This window comes from Triticum aestivum, chromosome 2A (assembly GCF_018294505.1).
Source record: "Triticum aestivum cultivar Chinese Spring chromosome 2A, IWGSC CS RefSeq v2.1, whole genome shotgun sequence".
Classification (NCBI taxonomy): Eukaryota; Viridiplantae; Streptophyta; class Magnoliopsida; order Poales; family Poaceae; genus Triticum; species Triticum aestivum.
The window spans coordinates 758,912,566-758,919,334 of NC_057797.1; positions in this window are offsets into that span (position 1 = coordinate 758,912,566).

Below are 6,769 nucleotides of genomic sequence, written 5' to 3' on the forward strand. Positions count from 1 at the left end.
GGCACTACCCCGACATCGACACGACACCCCGACCCCCCGACCCCGAAACAGCACGCCGACCCCGACACGGCACCCCGACACCGACAGGACACCCCGACCACCGACACCTCCCGAAAAGGTGTTCTTTGGCCTTCCAGAGGCCGACGGGGTCATATATTTGTGAATTATTAGTTAGGTCATATATTTTTCAATTTTGTTATGAAAAACATCATATATAATTGTGTTGATCGTGTAGTTTTAAATGTGCAGTTGTTTCATCGCTGCGAGGTTTGGTGTTCGACAACCTCGCTGTGCGTTTGACGAGCTCTGCCCCTTCGTTCATGGGTGAGCACAAATGACAAGTCCTCCTCCCCATTAATTATTTGATCTATTCCGATGAAACTTGATAGCTAGCTATATATGTGTCTTGAATCATCAGTATGCGTAACCAATATGTGTCTCCCATTCGAAAGCGTCATAGTTATAAATATGCATGCATTTGCATATTTATAACCTTGATTCTTTCGAATTGTCCAACGCTATCCATGGACAGCCCGAGTATGTGTAGATTGGGTTCATTTTCCCATATGCTTTGCTCCGGATCCGACGCATATATTTCGTCAGTGCCTCCCCTGTTGTTCTCCGGGTACACATCCTCTCTGTTTATTGCAGAGACGTGTATCAGGAGAACAGCGGGGAGGTGCTGCCGAAATTTTGCGTCGGATCCGGAGCATAGCATGGGAAAATGAACCCAATCTACACATACACAGGTGGGATTAGGACCTATCATTACCTATTAGAGTGTAGGTTGCATGGACGTAATAAAATTGACAAAGTAGATCAACTAATGAATATATACATGGTGAATTACATATATAATTGTTGTGTGTCCAGTAGCTCTAAAAGTCAAGATGAGTGACCGTGCTTGGATGTATACTGGTCACACTGGTCAGAACAAATGGAGCGCTGAATGGTTCACAAAAACCAAGGGGTTTGTGCAAGCCGCATTTGCAAATGGCCAAAAGAAAACCTGGTGCCCCTGTTTCCGGTGCGGCAATTGGAAAAAGAAGACAGAGGCTAAAATGGGCAAACACCTGCAGAAGAGTGGTTTTATGCCCGATTGTATGGTGTGGACATTTCATGGTGTGTCTGCCCAACGTGACCAAGCTGAGGTGGATCATCGTCGCACCGACGAGCATGGTACCGGGATGGAAAACATGGTGCAAGGCTATGATGATGCTCGGGATTCGGACTAGGAGATGGAGGAATCTGCAAAGGCCTTCAATGAAATGTTGGAGTCTTCGAAACGTCCGCTCCACGAGCACACTGAGCTTTGTCAGTTGGATGCCATCTCACAAGTAATGGCTCTGAAGGCTCAGTTCAACTTGGGCAGAGAATGCTATGACGCAATTATGATAGTATTTGGACGCTCCCAGAGATCAAGGCGCGCCAGTCGAGCTCCGCTCCTGAGATAAGGCCTCGTGAACGGCCAGTGCAACTCGCGATCAAGGTTAGTGATACGTACTCAGTTATCTTTCTCCATTAATTACATTGTGTGCGCTTCCATTAGTGATTACAAATGGTCATGTGAGTGGTGTTGCAGGCTGCTATACAGAGTGAGAGAGATAGAACGGAGAAACTTCTGGCGGAGGCGGCGGAGAGGCAGCGGGAGTTGGAGGAGAGGACGACAAAGATGATGGAGGAGGAGAGGGCACGGAATGACATGCAGGCAAGGGCCATGTACGAGCTCCTTGTGGTATGTTTCTTCTGCAGATTAGCCAAAACATTCATGTAGTGTTTGTCTCATTACTAACTAGTATGACTGAGTCGTCAAAACCAAATGTGCAGTCTGTGTGCGAGAAGACAGGTCAGACCGCTCCGCCGATGCCAGTGATTGCTCCTGGGACCACGGTGAGTTTTATTTGAATGGGCATTACTTGCTAGTCTTAACATTTGAGTGTCATCATGCTAACAAGACATTGGAAATGATCTTTCGTGCAGCGTAACTCCAGACAAGCATCGCACGATCCTTCTCCATCTACCGACACGAGCCACCCCGCTCCTACACCTCCTAGAACTTGGTAAGTTTATCTAGTGTTTTGCTTAACACATGCATAAAGACCTAGACTTAGCTTTATTTCCTCCAATGCTTACCATAATGACCTAGACTTAGCTTCTTCTCCTCCAAAATGACTTAATAAGCTTGCTGACCTCCAAAACCATCCATTTTACCTAAGTTAGCTCTAAAACGATCTGTACTTAGCTTACTTATGTCAAAAATTGCATAATTAGCTTAGTTAGCTCATAGACGATCCATTTTACCTAAGTTAGCTCTAAAATGACCCATTTTACCTAGTTTAGCTTATAAATGATCCAGTTCATCCAAGTTAGCTCAAAAATGACCCATTTTACCTAGATTAGCTCCTAAATGATCCATTTTACCTACATTAGCTTTAAAATGACCCATTTCACCTAGGTTAACTCCAAAATGACCCATCTTACCTAGGTTATCTCATAAACGATTAGGGGTGGACTAACGAGCAGCTCGACTTGTTAAGCTCATACTCGTTAAACTCGCGCTCGTTAAGGCTCGGCTCGTTAAGCTCGTTAAGATTAACGAGCAGAAAACTCTGCTCGGCTTGGCTCGTTTGAAACTCGTTAAGCTCATGAGCGCTCGCGAGCGCTTGTTAACAGATTATAATGTGTTACCATATACATGTTGAATGTCTAGGTATGGTTTTCAAGATAAAATATGGTGACTATAAAAAGAAATGAAGTAGTTTGTTGCCTCAAATGTTGATTAGATAAATAGATGGGTTGAGGAGTTACAAAATGTTTGTCACGTAAGATAAAAATATGTATTGTGTTGTTACAAACGAGCTTAACGAGCTACTCGTGAAACTCGTTAGCTCGCTCGTTAAACTCGTTAAGATTAACGAGCTAAAATCAATGACTGGCTCTGTTCATTAAAAAGCGAGCTACGAGCTTAACGTGCCGAACTATCGAGCGCTCATTAAGCTCGCAAGCTACGAGCTTTTGGTCCAGCCCTATAAACGATCCATTTCAACTAATTTAGCTCATAAACGATCCATTTCACCAAGTTAGCTAAAAACCGATCCATTTCACCTAAATTAGCTCTTAAATGATCCATTTCACCTAAGTTAGCTCAAAAAGATCCATTTCAACTAAATTAGCTCATGAATGATCCATTTCACCTAAGTTAGCTCAAAAACGATCCATTTCAACTAAGTTAGCTCATAAATGATCCATTTCACCTAAGTTAGCTAAAAACGATCCATTTCACCTTAGTTACCTCAAAAACGATCCATTTGACCTTAGTTAGCTCATAAACGACCCATTTCAACTAAGTTAGCTCATAAATTATCCATTTCACCTTAGCTAGCTCATAAACGACCCATTTCAACTTAGTTACCTCATATATGATCCATTTCATGTAAGTTAGCTCATAAATGACATACTCTTCTTGTTCTACTCTTCTTCTTGTTCTACTCTTCTTGTTCTACTCTTCTTGTTCTAGTCTTCTTCTTGTTCTACTCTTCTTCTTGTTCTACTCTTCTTGTTCTAACTTTCTTATTTTCCATTTTGCAGATTTCATTCACTTGACGAAAGCTTGCATAGATGGAGTGCTCCTTATCCCTTTCTCTGTTTCTTTTGTATCGTTGAACTATGCATGTATCGTTGGATGAAACTATTGTAATATATATGGTTGGATGCCTCTATGTTGAACTTGTTATGTATGATGGAACTATGCATGTAATATATATGGTTGGATGATGAAGTTATGTGTTGGATATCTTATATGTTTGCTCTGTAATGGCCTTTTGAAATATATCTATATATGTCATATATATTTGTGATGAAAATTGTTGGATTTAATAAAAAACAGATAAAAGAGCCAACATGGCAGGCTCTTTGCCGTCTGCCACCGACGGTGACGGGCTCTTTGCCGTCTGCCGCGGACGGCAAAGAAGACACGTGGCATCCAGCTGTGCTTCCTGGGAGCTGACCCATTTGGTCAGTTTGCCTACAGTGGCAGACGACAAATACTTTGCCATCAGTGGCGGACGGCAAAGAACCTGCCATGTAGTGACGTGTAGATGACATCATACGGCGGACGGCAAAGACACTAGAAATTTTGCCGTCAGCGGCGGACGGCAAAGGCCTGCCGTTAGCCACTTAACGGACTGACAGCGCAATTATTGCCGTCCGCTCTCTTTGCCGTCCGCCGCAGACGGCAAAGGTCCTTTCCATTAGCCGCCAGGAAGCAGACGGCAAAGTAGCTGTTTACCGTAGCCTACTTTGCCGGAGCCTTTTGCCGTCCGCGGCTGACGGCAAAGGCCTTTGCCGTCCGCCGTTCATGCCTTTGCCGTCCGCCGTGGCAGACGGAAAAATAGCTGATTCCTGTAGTGGTGGCACTATTTAAAGGCCCGGCCAGGCGGAGTCCTGGCCGGTTACGGCCCAAGGTCGGTTCAGACTCTTTTTTTTAATAATTACGCTCGGCAAAAAAAACAAAAGGAATACTAAACGGACTCCAAAAATCCTGAAATAAAATTTCCCCGGCTTCTAAAATCAAGCCGCACAGGATGAACATTTATTTGGGGCCTAAATGCAATTTTGAAAAATGCGCATTTTTCCTAAATCAAATAAAATAGCAAATAAAATCTTATTCGATTTTTTTATTAAATCCACAATATTTTCTTTATTTTTGGGAAATTCATTTTATTCTCTCTCTCATATTTTGATAATAGAAATAATTGAAGATAAAATAAATAAAATCAAATGATCCTATTTTCAAATTTTGAGAAAACTCAAATATGAAAATAACAAAATCCGCAACTCTCTCCGAGGGTCCTTGAGTTGCGAAGAATTTTCTAGGATCAACCAAAATGCAATAAAATATGATATGCAATGATGATCTAGTGTATAACATTCCAAATTGAAAATTTGGGATGTTACAAACCTACCCCCCTTAAGATGAATCTTGCCCTCGAGATTCGGGTTGGCTAGAAAATAGGTGAGGGTGGTCCTTTAGCAATTCTTCCTCTCACTCCCAGGTGGCTTTATCCTGCGTGTGGTGGCTCCACTGAACTTTTCAAAACTTGATAACCTTGCTGCGGGTGACTCGACTGGCATACTCTAGAATCTTAACTGGTTTCTCCTCATAGGGCAAATCACTATCCAACTGAATTACTTCCAGCGGCACTGTATCTCTCAGTGGTATATCAGCCATCTCTGCATGGCACTTCTTCAACTGGGAAACATGGAACACGTCTTGAACTCCTGACAATCCTTCGGGCAACTCCAACTTGTAGGCTACTTCTCCCATACGCTCCAAAACCTTGTATGGTCCTGCAAAACGTGGCGCTAACTTTCCCTTAGCTCCAAAGCGCTTAACTCCTCGAAGTGGTGATACTCGAAGATAAACTCGGTCTCCGACTTTGTAAACTGTCTCCTTGCATTTAGAATCTGCGTAGCTCTTCTGTCTGGATTGAGCTACCTTGAGCCTATCGCGAATCAATTTCACTTTCTGTCCAGACTCCTTAATCAGATCTGGTCCAAACAACTGGCGGTCTCCAACTTCATCCCACGACAATGGGGTCCTGCACCTCCTTCCGTACAAGGCTTCGAAAGGGGCCATCTTCCTACTGGATTGATAACTGTTGTTGTAAGAGAACTCTGCATACAGCAAATTCTCGTCCCAACTCGATCCATAATCTAGCGCACAAGCTCTCAGCATATCCTCCAAAATCTGATTGACTCTCTCGGTCTGTCCATCTGTCTGCGGATGGAAAGCCATACTGAACTCCAGTCTGGTACCTAAAGTTTCGTGCAATTGATTCCAGAACTTTGAGGTAAACTGGGTTCCTCTATCGGATACAATGCTCCTTGTAACTCCATGCAGACATACGATCCTGGTCATGTATATCTTTGCTAACTTAGCACTGGTATAGGTAGTCTTCAGTGGAATGAAATGAGCTACCTTTGTCAAACGATCGACTACAACCCATATTGAGTCATAGCCTGAACGAGTTCTGGGTAAATCTATAATAAAATCCATGCCTAACTTATCCCACTTCCATTCGGGTATCAGCAATGGCTGTAGCAATCCTGCTGGCTTCTAATGCTCTCCCTTTACTCTCTGACATATATCACAAACTGCTACATACTCCGCAATATCCTTCTTCATTCCGGTCCACCAGAAAATATCCTTCAAATCCAAATACATCTTGGTATTTCCTGGGTGAATCAAATATGGTGAATCATGGGCCTCTTGCAGAATTAACTTCCTGATCTCCGAATCATTAGGCACATAAACACGGTCTTCAAACCATAAGGTATCGTGCTCATCTTCACGAAATCCCTTAGCTTTTCCTTTGCTCATTTTCTCCTTTATGGAGGCAACCTCCTTGTCAGTCTTCTGGGCTTCTCTGATCTTATCCATCAAAGTAGACTGAATCTCCAATGCTGCTACATAGCCTCTCGGTACTATCTCCAAACATAGCTCATGAAGATTTTCTGCTAACTCCCTTGGTAAATCTCCCGTCATTAAGGTGTTGACATGACTTTTACGGCTCAGCGCATCGGCTACTACGTTAGCCTTTCCGGGGTGATAATGCAATCTCATATCATAATCCTTGATGAGCTCCAACCATCTCCTTTGTCTGAGGTTCAACTCCTTCTGCGTGAAAATATATTTCAAACTCTTGTGATCTGTGTACACCTCACAATGGTTTCCAATGAGAAAGTGTCTCCAGGTTTTCAATGCATG